At 37.8% G+C, this 18,487-nt stretch overlaps 1 long non-coding RNA gene across 1 annotated transcript; it reads right to left on the bottom strand.

The window, feature by feature from the left end:
- Positions 1 to 7,299: 7,299 nt before the first annotated feature.
- Positions 7,300 to 12,959, bottom strand: LOC141378544 (uncharacterized). The gene is made up of 3 exons (XR_012393315.1): positions 12,884 to 12,959; positions 11,041 to 11,416; positions 7,300 to 9,635 (listed from the first exon to the last, which is right to left on the bottom strand). It is a non-coding gene; the product is annotated as an uncharacterized lncRNA (long non-coding RNA).
- Positions 12,960 to 18,487: the final 5,528 nt, after the last annotated feature.

Genomic DNA, 18,487 nt, shown 5'->3' with positions numbered 1-18,487 from the left:
CATATTATAAACATCTCAACAAGCGAAAGTGTTCCTCAATAAGTTTTCATCGAAGTTGTTCAAAATACTAATCCATCCATTGAGTTTGTAATGTAGTCAAATGTTTACAAACACAAGCGCAGCCGTTTAAAGGTCATTTCTGGTTAATGATGTCAGAATTTAGCGGTATTTTGGAATAGATGTGTGAATGGACTTTTCCGGAGAGATTCCTTAACGTCCTTGCCTGTGTGCTGTAAACCAGCACTGCTTTTTAATTTACCGGTAAATTCATTACGGACATTTCCTGATATTTATCGGTATCACTTTGTGAAATAGGCTATAGTGTAGTATGTTTACTATAGTATTGTCTATACAATATCTACAGTTTTTTTATTATTAATTTGTGTATTTGTTGTTATTTACTGTAACTGTAACCTGTACTGAATACAGTATTTTACGCTTGTCTGTTGTTTGCTGAGCTAACAGTGTTATGCTCACAACTGTAGTAGCATGACAACTGGGACATTATCTGGCGTGGAGAGTGTGATATGAGCTAACACCTGTGAACACCACAGACCTAAAAATGTTCAGACCCTCCTCATTTTATCTGGGACTGAAGCCAAACTAGCCATGACTACAAATTCTCTTAGTGTGTGACTGAATCAGACTCATATGATATATTTTTAGGGTCAAGTACTTGAATGAAAAGCTGACAAAACACTAAAGAAAGAAACAGTGATGTCAGGACTGTTTTACAAAGTGTGAATAGTCTAACACAACATCTCACCTCTTTGTACAGTTCCTAGTGAATGGCACTGTTGACAGTCTCTCTAGAGGACTTCTTTCACCAGGTTTCATGAAGCTTGGTCTCAGAGGGCATGATGGTCTGACAGTTACAGTGTCCATCTGAAAGAGAGCATGACTTTTAATGGCTATATTCACACTGTGAGTGTTTAGGACTGACAGACACTTTTATGAACTGTAAATGTGTTTCGAGTTGAGTTTCTCTCAGCAACCTATGAAAAAAGCTTGGATGTGGTCTATATAAACTGTGCAACTTAGAGTGAAAACTCAATCAGAAATTAAAAATAGCTTTTGAATGGGTAGGTAAACCAAGAATATACACTTCCTCACCTTCTGATCACACATGAATGGTTCCAAATATATTTTGAAGAACGTTGGAAAGCATAAATCGACATAAAAACAACTTTCATTGTTTGTGTTCGACAGAAGAAAAAAACTGTTTGGTTTGGAATAAGCAGAGAGTGAGTAAATGGTGGCATTTATTTTAGAGTGAACTGTTCCTTAAATTTACTTAACCTTAACCTAAATAGTACAAGATTTAGTGGACATTTGTTAAGTAGAACATTAATAGAGATTTTCTGCTGAATGTGTAGTTCTTGAAGATTCATAAAACCTAAAGAGTAATGAAGTGAAATGATCACTCATGGCAAGAAACTGAACTGAATTATTTATTGATCATTATTCATTTTAATCAAGCATTAGCAAACAATCCTTAGCCTGTTCACAATAGGGTATATGCGGAAGTATGCTAAAGGATTTTTAATTTGTCAGTAAACTGGGTTAAGCGCTTCCAGTGAACTGTATGCCATTGCAAAATCGGCGCGTTTAAGGTCTGTTTTCTTTAAAAATCAGCGATCTACACTGATTGAGTGATATCCCATATAAAGTGGGTCACAGATTGTACAAAAAGCACTGCATTAATTTACATGTCTTTAAAATATGAACATTTATTTTACCCCAGTATATACAATGGAGATTCAGCGCTAGCTTGCCGATTATGATGGGCAAGTGCGAGTAAACTGCCTTTTTTGTTTCGCTTTACGCTTGAGCAACTAAATGAATGGCAAAATCTATTTAACTGATTGTCTTTTAATTACATTACAACATCGATGCTGTAAAAGGAATCATATAAAATAGAAAATAGTCACATTAACCGTTCACCAGAAGCTTATCAATATGGAAAAAAACACTAGCTCCGCATATACCCTATAGTCATGTATACAAACTTACAGGTCAGCTGACACTCTATACTTGAATCTCTTTTAGTGCAGCATCCATTATAAGCACAAGTACCATGCAGATGAACAACTACACAACACAAACTTCCTCCATCTCTAAACAAATAAACAGGGTCCGCTCACATGTAAGTTTGAAGGTACCTTAAAAGTAGAACTAGATTTTATAACAAAATTAAAACAAAAAATGGTTATAGTTAAACCATCATAGGTAAAATATACTTTGATATTCTACTGAAGACTCAGTTACATTTTGGATGGCCTGAGGATGAGTAACAGCACATACAGTATTTCTGTGTTGACTGCCTCTTTAAGTCAAGACCACATGGTGAATGTGGCAACATTAGAACAATTTGATAAAATGTAAATATTAATAGTATTCAAATTAAGTATTTTTGTATCATTTTAAGGTCTCACGCCATTATTTCTATTTTATTTACCTTTAAATAGCTCAACTCCAAAACTTTACCCCGCTGATAAAACCATCATATGCTGGTAAGGCAAGTTTTGATACTGGTATGCTGGTTTTGCTGGTCAGGACCAGCACTAAAACCAGCTAGACCAGCAAAACCAACATTAAAATCATCAAGGCCAGCACTAAAACCAGCAAGAACAACAACAAAACATATCTTACCAGCATATGCTGGCTTTTTCAGCAGGGTACTATTTTGGCTGATGTCCTACTCATGTTTGTGACTAATCTTAGGCCTGTTGGTTGTGTAACCATGACCAAGGTTAACAATGTCGACGTCTAAAGCTTCAAAACCTTGTATCTAACAACAAATTATGTTTATTCAACAGATTCATTTGATAAACCTTAATCAACCATCTAAAGAGTGTTTTTACCATCGTAAATTGTACAACAATTAAGTTGCAGGAAGTAAATCTAAATCTCGGACGACACACAGCTCAAATCTGCATCCCTTTAAAAATCTAAAACTACGCATTAAATATCTTGACGATCGTGTCTTGCTTTTACGTGACTGGTCCATTAATAAAGCAGGAATTCAAGGAAAATAAGTCATGAGTTTTGAAAACGTACGAGGATGAGTTCACACTTATTTCCCTCTGTAATGTCTCCCGTAAATAACCAAAATGTGTCTCAACACAAGCGTATTAATGATTCAGATAATGGGCTCGACACCCTTTCTCAGCTGCTGTATGAACGTGGCCAATGTTTGTTCTCTCTAGAGAAAGTTCCAGGCTCCTCAAAAAGCCACATACCGTAACACAGGCAGGCATCTTCTGTTTCTCTTCTCCTCATGTCTGTTTCGTCGTAGAGTATATTGATCTCACAAAAGACAAAATTCGTTTTCCCCTGCACAGAGATGTAATTCTTTTATTACAGAAATGTGCCGAGTGAAAACAACACAACACGCTCTCTATCACTTTCAGAGAGGCACGAGCCAAAATTCTATTATGAGAGAGCTGCACTAGATACAATGAAGAATTTTTAGGGGATCTTGAGGCAACAAAGTATATAAAATGCCATAAATAAATTATGGCAGACAATTTTAAGAGCATTAAAAGTTTGATCTCCTTCAGGGGAGGCCGCGGGGGACTTTTTGAAGCAGTAATTATTCATAAAAATGAAATGTCATATTAGTTTGTCCCGGTCTAATTTGATTTCACGTTGATGAATTTTTTTCCGCTTCGACAGGATTCAGTGGGACAAATGTGGTGCTCTCCTCACATCATTTTCTCTAATAAAGACACATTTGTTTAAATATACAGACGAGGAGTTCCGAACAATGACAGTAATTAAAAGCATGGAGCCAATCACCGATTATGTCTGTAATTGCATCTGATTACAACTATGGGAAAATACGAACTACATGTCCAGTCTCACGTGATCCTTCAGAAAACATATGTGATTTGATTATCATGAAAGAAAAGACTTAAATTGTTTTTATTCTATCATTAATAATAAAGCAACTCTTAAAGGGACAGTAAAATCCACCCATGGAGGACGCAGTGTGTAAAATATAAAATAAGTTTTTAGCCAAAACTGTGGTCTTCTATTATTTTTAAAGTGCAAGTCAATGGCTAACGGCACTTTGAGAGTCCACAACAACACAAGCAAAACAAAAATAATATCAATGGCAGTACACTGAGGGTTTTATGAGGTTTGGAATAATTTCTACTTTAAGAAACCTCAGCAAATTGTCATAAACACATTTTGGCAACTGCAGTATGTAGTATCTTCATATAGAAGTTTAAAAGATGTTCTATTTTAAATAGAATTATTATATTACAAAATAGAAGCATTTATTAACATTGCATTGATTAACTTAATATATTCTTTATCAATCAAAAATGTTTCTTTTATAACTTTAATAATTTCTTTATTTATGTATTTTTGGGGACGTTTTCATCCACTCTGGGGTGATTTTGAGTCTTTATTTGGCCATAACTTTTTCTGTGATTCAGCTAGAAGAACGATTTTTGATGACAAATGTTTTTTTGACACATATTTTGAAATTTGTTTTGTGAATTTAGATAAAATTAAAAATTTATAAATAAAAAAAACAACAACAAAACACTGGGTAAATTTACTATCCGCAAGTTATGTTCTGCATGGAAACATTAGGTTCAAGTTAAACTGCTGTAAAAATGCATCAGATAAATATATTTTTTAATTTTTTTTTTGCCTAAATCTGTTAATAAACCTCAGTCCTGATCAGAACTACTAAATTGCTAGGAAAAGTACAGGATTTTAACTGTTTAATTGCCAAATTCATAAATTATGTAACTGGTTTGGTAAAAAAAAACCACACACACAAAATTGTGTATTATCGATATAAAAAGTAATTGTGGACTGAATTCTTTTAAAGATTTTATCAAAGTCTTGGACATGTGAGACGACATTGCTTTAATGCATTGTTTTTAATTGATTTAAGGGTTAAAACTAACAATTTAACAGAGTACATAACAGCTAAAACAGAACTTAAACAGTGTTCTAAATGATACTTCTTAGCACAGAAAATAAGCAAATAAATTCAGTGCTGATTTGTAATATTTCCATACTTTGTTACCAGCAGCCCACAAGGTATGGATGAAATGAAGTCTGAATCATCACCTTTCTGATCAGCATAAAGCACCGGAGGATACTTGCATGGACAATTTATTTCAGCATGTAATTCTGTTTTGCAACCACATAGCAAGCCGACTTGCCTGCTTTCAAATATTTGACATCTCTTGCCTCTCTTCATACACGATCTGGTCTGTTTATCATCCATGGTGGACCACTGATACCGGCTTACATTAGCACAACCCAAAGCAGATAATGAGGCGAACATAGACCTGCATTGCAGAAAAAGACGCAAAGTGAGACGCTATAGTGGGCTGACATGTCCTTTGAGTCCCAGACATACCTTGTTAAGGGTATTAGGATCAACACAGTGATTGATCTACATGTCAGATCAGTAAGTGAAGGCGTAGAGTCAGCTGTCCGCTGCTCATTTTCCATCTGGAGGTCAATTAAGACACAGAGAGGTGAAGAAAGCACTAGGACGACTCCTTTGCAGTGCATAGACCCAAACATGGAGCCCGTATTACACAGCCCACATGCATACAGAAACACAAACCAGGCTCATTTGATTGCCCAATGTCACTGCATGGGGGAGGGTTGTGTCAGGATTGACAGAGATTCTTCTCTATGAGGGTACACAGAAAAACAAAAGGAGGGGGTGGTGGATGAAAAGATGGATGAACGCAGGTAGAGCTTCATCTTTGACTGGGCTGAAGGCTGTCTGTAGTCATTCAGTACTGCCTCATTTCCCTGTAACGCACGGGGCTTTTCTTTTTCATTAGCGGCGCTCGGAGCACACAAGGAGTCAACCGTGTGGATATTCTGACACCCCTACAGCACTCTATTTACCACAGCTCTTCAGTGATGTATCAAGGGGAACGTCTTCCCGGCATTAAATATAGATGCAGTCGGATTAACATATCAGGAGAGAGCATGATTAATGTGAGATTACACCGGATAGCACTGCTGCTTTTTCCATCACTGTTGGAGTAATGGACTTTGATTTGATTCAAATCATCCTTTGCCCATCAACATAAGCAGCTGCACTTAAGAGAGAGATGGGACGCTTGACTGCTCTGACCGCATGGAATGCAAATAATATATGCACGTTTGTGAATAAAGTTGTGCTAAATTCGCTCGCTTATCACAGGTCTAGGATGGCGCTTGTTGGTCTTGCTAAACTTGTGCTACAGACACGAACAATGCAAGTGTTTTGTTGAATACAGATGTTTTCACTAGGCTGGTGATTAAATGAAGATGACATTGTCATATATCTAGCAGAGACATTCGGAAATAAAAACTTAACAGAAATATATTAACAGCCAGAAAATAACTGCTAGTTAAGTCACGCTATCCTTTAAACATGTCTACCACGTTGTCAGTACTGAACATTAACCCAATACACATTAACAACATTTAAGAACATGATAATCACACAAATTTTGTCAAAAACTTTTGCACATCATCTTTAGAAAAACCGTACTGAACATCCAATAGCAATACCCAACAGGCCAGAGGGGGTTCGGGTGGTTTCAAAGACCTAGCCCTCACTAACAAAAGTCCAGAATTTGTCCTATACATGAGCTCATTTGTCCTATTTTCACTGCTTATACATAATAAATTGTGAAAATGACCCATCGGAAAAGGCTTTAAGACGGTACAGGATTTGGGATGCCGAATTTCCTGTTCTGAAATCACACCATGCGAAATTCGGCATGTCAAATGTGCTGGCCAGTTTGTTCGTTGCCTAATAAAAGATACCAGGCTACAGTTTTTCATTTAAAACTTGATCAAATTTCTATTTTTTCTAATGATAAATGATGATATAAATTTGTATTTTAAGAATAAACATTGTTTTCATAAACCTTTATTCTGAATCTTTAGATGTTTTTAGTACATCAAAAAGTGTGGTAATGATGACCATCCATCTATCCAACAAGCTAATCCAGCAACAAGTAGTGCTTAAAATGTCACTAAAATGCAGTAATTAAATCTCATAATGAAATAGAAAATGGCAAATAACTTCAAAAAGGTCCCTATTTTGAAAAAAAAAAAAAAAAAAAAAAAAGAACCACCCTTCATAGCCCCCTGACTATGGGCCTGATCAAGCATACGTTGGCAACTACCAAATGCATCCACAACATAACACATTAAACACTGGAGAATCGTGTTTAAGACTACTTTTTTTCTGGACAAATATGGTTATACCATTCATAGTACTCAGATTAGTTTTTTTTTTTTTTTTTTTTTAACTCAAACACTGTAAAACCCACAAAGTTAAGGCAACTCAAACCATTTGAGGAAACCGATTGCAACATTTGAGTTAAAAAACTGATCTATGAGTACTGTAAACTTACTACATTTAAGTTGAAGAAATTAGGTATTTAACTCATTACCTTCAACACTGAGTTCAAAACTTTTTTTCAAATGAGTAGAATTAACTTTTAGTCAATTTTGAGTTGACTACACTCATTTAATTTGATAAAGTTGACTGTTGGGTTTTACAATGAATGGTTTGAAGCAATTGGTTTCCTCAAACGGTTTGAGTTCTCTTCATTTATTGGGTTTTACTGTGCTCAAACTGCTTCATTTAATTGGATTAAGTTCACAGTACTCATTACAGTTAGTTTTTTAACTTAAATGGTTCGAGTTACCCTAGTTTTTTGGGTTAATAGTGCTTTTTTTTCTTTTAAAAAATTTTGTGAGCAGGCTAAACATTCAAGCAACATCCTAACGATCACTCAAAACACTAATTTAGCTTTCTGAGATCCACTACTTTTCTAGAAGCAAGCACTACAAAACTGTATATTAATATAAAGCTTGTTTACTGTCATCACAAAAAAAAAAAAAAGTGGAATGAACTGCCAACTTATTCAGCATATGTTTTTACGCAGCGACCGCTCTTTTCAGCTGCAACCCATCAACGCGAATCACCCATACAGTCACTTACACACATACACTACAGACGATGTAGCTTACCCAATTTACCAATAGCACGTCTCTGGACCTGTGGGGGAAACCGCAGCACCCGGTGGAAACCCATGCAAACACAAGGAGAACATGCAAACTTCACACAGAAATGCCAATGAGGCTCAAACCAGCAACTGTCTTGCTGTGAGGTGACAGTGCTAACCTTTGAGCCAGCGTCACCCCCTGCAGTATCATGTCAACAATTTTTGCCCAGCCAAGTCAAGTCACTTTGTGAGCTACCATGCTAGCAAGCTACTACTTAACCCAATACACATAACCAACATGCTGCTAATCAGACAAATCAGGTCAAAAACATTTGCACAGCATCTTTACAAAAAAACTAAAATTCAATATGACTGTAGTAAACGTCCAATAGCAATATACAACAACACATTAGCCACAACATAATACATTAACCATGGCAGAATCATGATCCTGGCCAGTGTTTCTCAACCACGTTCCTCGAGGATTACCAGCACTGCATGTTTTGGATGTCTCCTTTATCTGTCACACTTATTTCAGGTCTCTGCTAATGAGCTGATGATCTGAATCAGGTTTGGTTAAGGAGTTGGTTAAGAAGACAGGAAAATGTGAAGAGCTGGTGGTCCTCCAGGAACGTGGTTGAGAAACACTGATCTTGACTACTTTCGACAGGACAAGTACTACTCGTGTCTTTATAAATTGCGAAAATCCCATTTGTAAAATCGCATATACTAACATGCTAACTACTCAAATGACTAATACTAACAGTAAATATTTAAAAAGAACTTTATTTCTAAGTACTATATCCTCGAAACACATTAACATGCTTACCAACTAACAGACTACCCAAATATACAAATAAACAGTATATTAATAGAAATCATGTTTGTTATCATTATAAAAACACTTCAAATGGAGATTTTTTTTGGCTATTACCATATTATCAGCTTTATTTTGGTAATGATTTTAACAAAAAGTGCTTTTAAAGTGAACTATTCATTCCAGAAACAAATAAAGATACAAAATGAACATGACACATTGTGGTGCAAAAGAAACCCAATAACCTGCCCAGCCCCTGACCATCTCATTTATTTTAGTTGCTCCCTACACCTTAAGAGATACATCACAAGTCTGCGTGTGCATATTGAATTTCACATCCCCCAATAAATTGCCGGGGCCAACATATTGATATTTTCAGGCCTGGTCCCTGTTTTGCCTCCTTTCTCCTTGAGAGAGAGAGAGAGACACCCGCAAAGGGTTAAATCCTCCCCCTGTTCTGCCCCGTGCCACTGCGTCGCTCTCGCTCCCTCACTGTGTCTCCCTGCATCCATTTGCAAATGATCTCGCTTGTCTGCATATTGTCACTTGCAGCCTGCCCACACATTCATCAACTGTCGGCCGGCTCGCCGCGCACTCCCCGCGCCCTCTACACTTAATTGTTCCCACTCTGACCTGGGAGAATAGAGAATGATGTTTCCCTCATTCGTGCCGGTGCAGGGCGAGGAGAATTAACAACTCTGTGGGGATGGCCGAGCTGTGGTACGGTCGGTCAGGCTCTCGCCTCTTCCCCCCTCTTTGTGTTTCTGGGGCACGGTCCTAGCCTATTATCAGAGGCAGGCAAAGATTCACTAGTCCTATATGCATAAATGAGACAGAAAAGATAGGTGGAGATCTTTCATGGGCCGCAAGTTGGAGATCTAGATATAGCAGTGTAAACAAATGGACAAGGTTATAAAGTTTCAATAGGGAATTATTCTAAGAATTTTTAATAGCTAAATCTTTAAAAGCAAATGAGAATCAACATTACTTTAAAGTGCTAGAAGATTTAAAAGCAGCAAACATTTGCAAGTACACTGATCATCATCTGTTTGTGTAGACAATAATATTATCCCAGTTACCTTTATTTTGCCAAACTTAAGCTGCAAATGTGGCACAGAAGCACTTCTGACGAGGCATTTATATTACTTTGTTGCTGCTTAGAGGTGGCATGAATGAATTTACACACTAATTACAGTTGTAAGTTTTGATACAAAAAGCTGAAGCAGGTCTAAGCCTTGATGGCATTTCCAAAAACTGCATTTACACAGCATCCCTTAGGGCACAGGTGTCAAAGCCAGATCCTGGAGGGCCACTGCCCTGCACAGTTTAGTTCCAACCCTGCTTTAACAAGCATGAAAGACTCAAGTAGTTTGATCAGGTGTGTTTAATTAGGGATGGAACTAATATGTGCAGAGCTGCGGCCCTCCAGAAACTGGCTTTAACACCTGTGCCTTAGAGATTGAGGAGGAGTTGAGCAGGCATATGTGTGGCTTGGTGTGATGAACTTGAAAGTAAAGTTGAACATTTCCAATGGCCTGCACAGTCACCAGATGTAAATATTATTGAGCCAATTTGGGATGTTTTACCCAGTGTTGGGTTTGTCGATATTTGACCCAACCTTTATTTAGAGTGTACAGTAGACCCACTAAATGAATTGGCAAATGTGACATTTCAATTTCTATTCCAAACCCATGGCAACAGATTCAGTGTTGCTTAGTTGGGCTGGATTAATTGATTATTTAGTTATCTATTTGCACAATACCTCAACCTCAACTTGTCTGCATAAAGATGCCTTCATACCACAGCAAAGGTGGCACAGAAACACTTATAAAATGGCACTTTGGTGACTTTTTTGCTATTTTTTCACATCATCTAGCAACCAAGTGGGTTTTGTCAAGAAGCTGTTAAAAGTAGTTTAAAATCACTAAACACTTGCTTTCGTTGTTATTGTTTGTAGTGTCTATCACTTTTGAACAAGCTGCACTCTACACTAAATGACAAATGTCTTGTCGTCAATCCCAGTTGTAAGAGCAACAAATGCTAATTTGACTTCTAGTTGATTATTTGGAAAAGTGGCGGAAGGTCGATTTTCCAAAAATCATCTGTTGAACTGCATCCCAATCATCACAAATACTGCAGAAGACCCATTGGAACCCACATTACTCTCAAAGAAATCAGTCAAGTTTGGTGAATTAAAAATCATGGTTTGGGGTAACTTACAATGTGGGAGAGTGTGAGAGATCTGCAGAATGGACGGCAACATCAACAGCCTGAGGTTTCCAGACATTTGTGCTGCCCGTTACATTACAAACCACAAGAGAGGGCAAATTCTTCAGCAGGATAGCGCTCCTTTTCATACTTCAGCCTCCACATCAAAGTTCCTGAAAGCAAAGAAAGGTCAAGGTGCTCCAGGATTGGCCATCCCAGTCATCAGACATGAACATTATTGAGCATATCTGGGGTAAGAATGAGGAGGAGTTGAAGATGAATCCAAAGAATCTTGAAGAACTCAGAGTCCTGCAATAACGATGTCTTTACCATTCCAGATGACTTTATTAATGGGTTATTGTAGAGATGTATGGATGCAGTCGTCAAGCTAATGGGAGTCAAACACAACATTAATTCATTTTCCACTGCAGCACGACTTTATATTCTATATTGTACATTATTTCTGTTAAGTGGCAAGACTTTTGTCTAAGCAAAATCAGACCTTACTGTTATAATTAATTGATTAAAAATCAAGGCTTGATCATATTTTATTTTGGTAAAATAAGTGTAATCTAGAGGCCTTTGGCTTTCATAAAAGCCACTTTGGATACCAAATGATCAACTAGAAGTTACTTCTTTTTTCTAAATCTTGTATAGGCAACAAGAATTTTGTCTGGTAGTGTACAAAATTATTACAATATTTTTGGTGAGCAAATGTATTAGTGATTCAGTTCAGTCATTTTTAAACCTGGCCCAAATACATATTTTTAATTAATTAAAAAAATTAACTACACCCATTAAATCTTTTTGAAACAACAGTTCAGTGAACATTTTTTTTTCAAATTTGATTTGCACATTTTCTTCACTTAAAAAGACACGACTGTGTTTTCTATGTTTTGCGTAGGTCCACATATCACAGGACTATTTAATAAGCATAAGCAAAATTAATGTTCTTTTCGGTCCTGTTAACGATTAAACAGAAGGCAGTAAATAAAATATGACCAGTCTTTTTCACGGAAGATAGTAAAATTGTATGTCATGTCAACTCCCCGTCCAAATATATAACCATCGTCCCCGCTGGGGCCCCTGCTCTGCTCCGGCAGCAAGAGGTCAGTCTGCGTATGCATGTCACAGGCGAACAAGCCGACACTGGGAACGTCACACACAATGGATTTATGGTTTCTTATCAGCATGCCATTTGCATTTGCGAGGAGATCTGCAGCACGGGTCCATTTTCTCTGTCTGGATAGCGGAGCGGCCTCCGCCGGTGCCCAGGGGCTCCTCAATGCATCACTCGCTCCCTCCTTCAGCTGCTAAACATTCCCACTGCATTAGCTAAGACAAGACATCAATTATACATGCCGTGGTTTCACTGTTGCAAAATACTATTTCCAGTTGGCTTAAATAGGATTAAAAATTAAATATTGCTTGCTGAAAAGGAATATGAAATCAGCTTGAACTTCTGCTACTTTCAAGCAGGACGTCTGGGGCCAGTGCAGAGCAAAGGGTCTGTTTTAGACGAGCCGCGTGCGTGTGTTGTCCATGTGATGGCAAAAAAGGGAAGACTTTTAATTAGCTGTTTTTTTGGTCGAGCAAATATTTACTCGAGCATCTCACAAACAAGTGCTTTTAAAAGTTTGATTTAAAGCAGCCCTAACAGATGGTGAACCAGGCGCTGGCTCGTAACTCATCTCCTAGCCGACTTTCAGTGTGACCACAGGGTACCATTGCATATGTTAACACGGAGGAAAAAGACACTAATATTGGTATTAGTTCAGCCATTAAAACCGTAAACAGCATAATCAGAGGTACAGCATGAGAATGAGTTTGCTAAGGAAATAATGTGCATACCCACCACCACCGAATGTTCCTCACACTTCTCTTCATAGACCGGAGCGCTCCTCTTTCCGCATGTCAGATTCATAAAGAGCAGAGGTCGAGAGTGGTGTGGGCCGGTCACGCCAGGCCAGGCCTCATGTCTCATCCCCAGACCTTCAGTCCTGCCTCTTCAATTATGAATAGCTACTTCCATTACGAGTGCCACATCTGCTTTAAAAGGGCACACTTGCTCTGAGGAAAGAGCATTTTGGCAGTCATCCTAGTGTTGTTTTTTCTCTGCACTTTCTTACACAGATACCAACTTTAAAAGGAAACTGTTTAATTAAAAACAGTGTACTATGCCTGCTTAATGTGCAAAGAGATAAAGTAAACTCTTGGTTCAGCCCAACAAAGCAACACTGATTCTGTTGCTATGGCTTTGGAATAGGAATTGAAACTTCACGTTTGTCAATTCACTTAGTGGGTCTACACTCTTAATAAACATTGGGTCAAATATAGACAAACCCAACATTGGTTTAGGACTTGTAGAGCTGTGCATCGATGGATTTGCTCTTCAGTTTTTGGACTTTCGGCAGAGAAAATTAAACCACACTGAACGGAATTAAACTGAACTTAAACTCTGAAAACTGAACTGACAGTTTCAATTTACTATAACCTTCTATGTTTAGCTGCTTTGACACAATCTACATCGTAAAAGAATGTTATAGAAATAAAGATGAATTGAATTGGGTAAAACACAGCAAAGTGGCTCAATAATATTTGGATCTGGTGACTGTGCAGGCCATGAAAGATGTTCAACTTCACTTTCAAGTTCATCAAACCACTCTGTCACCAGTCTTGCTATGTGTATTGATGCATTGTCATCCTGATACACGGCACCATCTTATGCTTGAACCATTGGGTGCAAATGGTGCTCCAAAATCGTTTGGTAGTCTTTGGCAGTGATGTTGCAAGCCAAACCATCACTAATCCACCACTATGCTTTACTCTGGGCATGCAACAGTCTGGGTGGTATGCTTTTTTGGGGGCTTCTCCACACTGTAACTCTCCTAGATGTAGGAAACACAGTAAAGGTGGACTCATTAGAGAACAATAAATGTTTCATATTGTCCACAGCCCAAGATTTTTGCTACTTGGCACCCATGAAAGTGACATTTGGCATAGAAAAGAGTGACCAAAGGTTTGGCTACAACAGCCAGGCCATGTATATTGACCCTGTGGAGCTCCAGACAAACAGTTTTAGTGGAAACCGGAGGGTTGAGGTGAACATTTAATTTTGCAGTGAGTTGGGCAGCTTTGGTTTTATGTTTTATTGGGATACAATCCAGGTTAGCACCAAGACATCCCTTGCAGACAGCTTCCTCTTGCATCTACGATAACTTTAGTTGGATGTGGATTATCCTTCTTAGTGGTAAACTGACATTACCCTGGATTTTTTGCTGTCCTGGTCACAGATGCGCCAGAAAAAACGCACACCAACAATTTGTCCCCTTTTGAACTCTAATATGTCACACAATGTTGTGTGCAATACAATATTTTAAGCAAAACTGTGCCATAAGCTGCAGTGACAGTTTAAATTTGCCAAACTGTTTAAGAGTTTAAGTTTGCCAAACTCTGTAGTACGGTGCAGCAAAAAGGGGCGGGATTAAACATTTAAAAAAAGCAAGCGATTGGTCCATATTTTAAATTTAAAGGCCATGTTTTGATCCTCAATTGGTCTTATGCAGTCAAGTCATGCGATTTCGTCGGTCAGAGTTCACCAAGCTTGAATTTGCAACGCAGCTAACTGCGAAACTTGTCGCACAATTCATTCACATGCGTATGAATTAAAGTCTATAGGGAGAAAAGACCAGTGTGACCACAGCTTTACTCTGCTAATTAGACCTTCACATTCTGCTCTGGTGGAATGTGCAATGAATAAAGATTGGCCACCAGGCTGGACAAATTTAGCCATGAAACCTCCAACACTAAACTGGCCAGTGCTTCAGCTTCATTGTCCAACCCCTGAATATCATTATATAATATTATAAGTGAAAGCATCTGTTGGAGATGGAGATTCAAATGGGACCTCATCTTTGTTAGGTATTGTTTGAAATCGAGATAATGTGACCTGTACATTCTCAGAAGAAAACTCAAGACTACAATATACGCATTTGATGGAGTTCAGAAAGGCCACCTACTGATATAGATAACTCAATTTGCAGGGAACTGTGTTCTTTATAACATTGCAGATCTTTTTCTTGTTCAAAAAGTAACATTACACACTTAAAGCAGAAAGCGTAATGAGCACAACAGGACTCCTTCAAATGCTGTGTAGTCAGGGCTTAACAGAGATAAAGGTGACTAGTTTGATTATCTATAGGGACAAAAAAAAAACTTATAACCTTAAAGGAAGAAGACGTTGATCTGTGAGGCAAGAGCGATTACTTCAATTGAGTTGCATCTACAAAAATAAAGAAAATGTACACACCGCCCTCATAAAATATACTTTAGATGCAAGGTCAGAAGAAACCACAGTAGCTACATGAAGTTACATTTTCTCTTCAGAGGACACCCAAAAATACACCTAATGGTGACCACTTTAAAGGGTGGGAGAACACAAGACAGTTCCTCTGTGATTCTTCAAGGGCACTTTATAAATATGACCGTTAACACGTTCCAGCTATGCAACATCTTAGCAGCAGCTGAAAAACCACAAGACAGAAGTAGACTCAAGTATTCTCACACAAGAACAAAATTGCCTTCTCTCACCTATGTGGCGCTTTGCCTCAACTGGAAAATGTTTCTAACCACCTAATGTTTAATATATCAAACTGTTTACAGGGGTAGCTTTAGGGGAAGGGGGCGGGGGCTTTCCACAGGTAGAAAAGTACAGTACAATTTACTAATAATCTTTCATTTGAACCAGACCTTATGTGAACTGTAGAGTTGCTCTTCTATATCTAGTTGACAAAGACCACAAACAATGGTTCTGAATTAGCAAATGAGACCTGCTTAAAAGACTACACGCTTTTCATTTTGGATTAAGGTTAGGGAATTGAAAACTAGGAGGGAGATTCTTTAAAAAACCTGAAAATAAATAAATAAATAAATAAAGTTCCTCAGCAGTACTTGTAAGCATGTGTGGGTAGTTGAGTTGGAGTCAATTCTCTATCAGACGGCCACACTGATCAGAAGGTGCATTGTAAAAGTGTTAAAACCAAGAACAAAAACCAACAATTTCACAAAATGTCATGGTTATCTCCATGAATGTCAATAATCCACAAGTGCATCAGTATATTAGATTAGTGACAGTGCTTCTGTTGGACTAGGAGGACATAGAGATTTAACCTGGCCCAAAAAAGTTGCTTAATGGTTGCTAAAAAGTGTTGTTAGTAGAGACCATATCAGTCGAGTCAAGACTGATATCAGAAGTGGGGTGAGTCTTAAGGCCGACTTACACTGTGCAATTTTCTTTTCTTCAATTTTCTTTTCTTCAATCCTGAACGATTGTAGCATGTCAGACTGCACGAACATAGCTCCCGTGTCACACTGTAAGATCTCAGCCATCATATTGACAAACTGAACGATAATAAAGATGCAGCAAACACAAAAGAAAATTCCCCCGCCATTTGACGTCATCTACCCATGACACTCTTACTATCCCGCATTCTGAAATGATTCCTTGCAGCAAACAGAAAAAATCTGTAGCGGCAATTTTGCACATGGAGTGTCTGAATAATAAAATCAGGAAGAAAAAAAAATTTTTTTTTAATTGTCACATGGATTGCGTAATCAGATTCTGCGCCCCTATTGGTTCCTAGATTGACGCTCATCGCAGCTGTCGTCACACCGCAGGATAGTGTCTGAAATCTTCTGACACTGCCAGAACTTCATCGCAATCTGATCGCAACGGTCATTAAGCAGCTGTATATGAACATATCGAACCAACTATCAAATATCACTGATTTTAGCCTAGGATTTCAGAAATCTTTAAGGATTTCCCAAATATGTCTAAGATGACAAAATCGTGGCTGAAATCTCACAGTGAAAGCAGGGCTTTAGACAGAATCAAGACATCATCCAATTGCTCCCACAAATCCATAACAAGATGATCATAATATGGTTCTGAACTCAAGACATGAGATCCACCTCCTAATCACAATCCTTTGTGCTGTATTTGTGCTATTAGGTAGCTATGTGGATATTCTTTAAAATAAGAGCTGACTTCTACATTATAGTTGCATTTTTGGTAGTTCTTTGAATCTTGTTGACTAACAGTGGACTGTTCCTCTTGGTTCTTAGACACACCTCTAAATCTGAAGCCATGCTACATCAACTATACCAGAAAAAATAAAAGTAAAACGTAAAAATGTCTTGCCTCCAAAAGCAGAAAATCTGCACTTAGAACTTGAGCTCATGCAGCTTGGTTCAGCCCACACAAAATCAGCATCCTCTTAGCACAATCAGTTTGATGTAGTCTCAGTCAGTAGTAAATGACTGCATGTAAATGGGCATCAAGATGCAATAACTAATGATTTTCTATTTTAATATGGTGCATCAGACAGTGAATGAAAACCAAGAGTTTGTCTGGGATGCTAGACAATGTTCTAACAAAACTTTGACGCTGACCAGTCAGAGCACAGAAACTCTCTTGTACACAGCTGTCAAAAAAGTGAGGAAAGTGGTTTGTGGAGCAAAATACTCGAGACAGTCGCTAATTTCACCTTCTCAATTATCATCATGCAAGATTTCAAAGTAGGCAAATGAAAACTGGTCAGGAAGCAATGTGTAGTCCCACAACTATTGACAACAAAATACAAATGTGGGACTCAGAAGTGAATAACTCAACACATTGCAACAGATCAAAAGAAAATTGTGCAGTTTAAACCAACCATGAAGTGTTGCTGTCTGTACAAAAAGTAAAATAAAACATTTCCAAATTCATTTGGAATTTCAAACATAGAGATTTCAAAGGCCAAAAAAAGCTCCTCAGTGGTTGCAAGAAAGTGTTGGTAGTAGAGACTGAGATCAGAAGAGGGGCGAGTCAGAAAGAATCAAGACACAGTCGAAATGCTCCCACAAATCCAAGACAATGAAAATACATGGTCCTGAACTCAAAATATGAGATCCATCTCCTAAATAACAATCTTTTTTGCTGTATGCGAGCCATTGGGTTTCTATGTGGATATTCTAAATAAATAAAAAGCTAACTTTTACACTGTGAATCTCGTTGACTAACAGTGGACTGTTACTCTTAATTCTTAGACACTGAATCTGAAGGCATATTAAATCAACTACACCAGAATATAAGAGTAAAATCTAAGAATGTCTTGCCTCCAAAAGCACAAAATCTGGACTTAGAACTTGAGAACATGCAGCTTGGTTTAGACTACACAAAATCAGCATCATCTTAGCACAATCAGTTTGATGTAGTCAAAATTATTTGTAAATGACAATAGACATCAAGATGCAATAATTATTAAAGTTCATCACACTAAAAAGACTGCATCACAGTGAATGAAAATCAACAAAAAGACCTGCATGTTTACTTTTAGTCCTCCATGACTGGTTCCATTACATCTTTGACGCTGACCAGTCACAGAAACTCTCCTGTACACAGCTTTCAATAGTGTGAGGA

This window comes from Danio rerio, chromosome 17 (assembly GCF_049306965.1).
Source record: "Danio rerio strain Tuebingen ecotype United States chromosome 17, GRCz12tu, whole genome shotgun sequence".
NCBI classification, from domain to species: domain Eukaryota; kingdom Metazoa; phylum Chordata; class Actinopteri; order Cypriniformes; family Danionidae; genus Danio; species Danio rerio.
The sequence above is the reverse complement of the archived record's forward strand: the minus strand, read 5'-3'. Positions and strand labels throughout refer to the sequence as shown.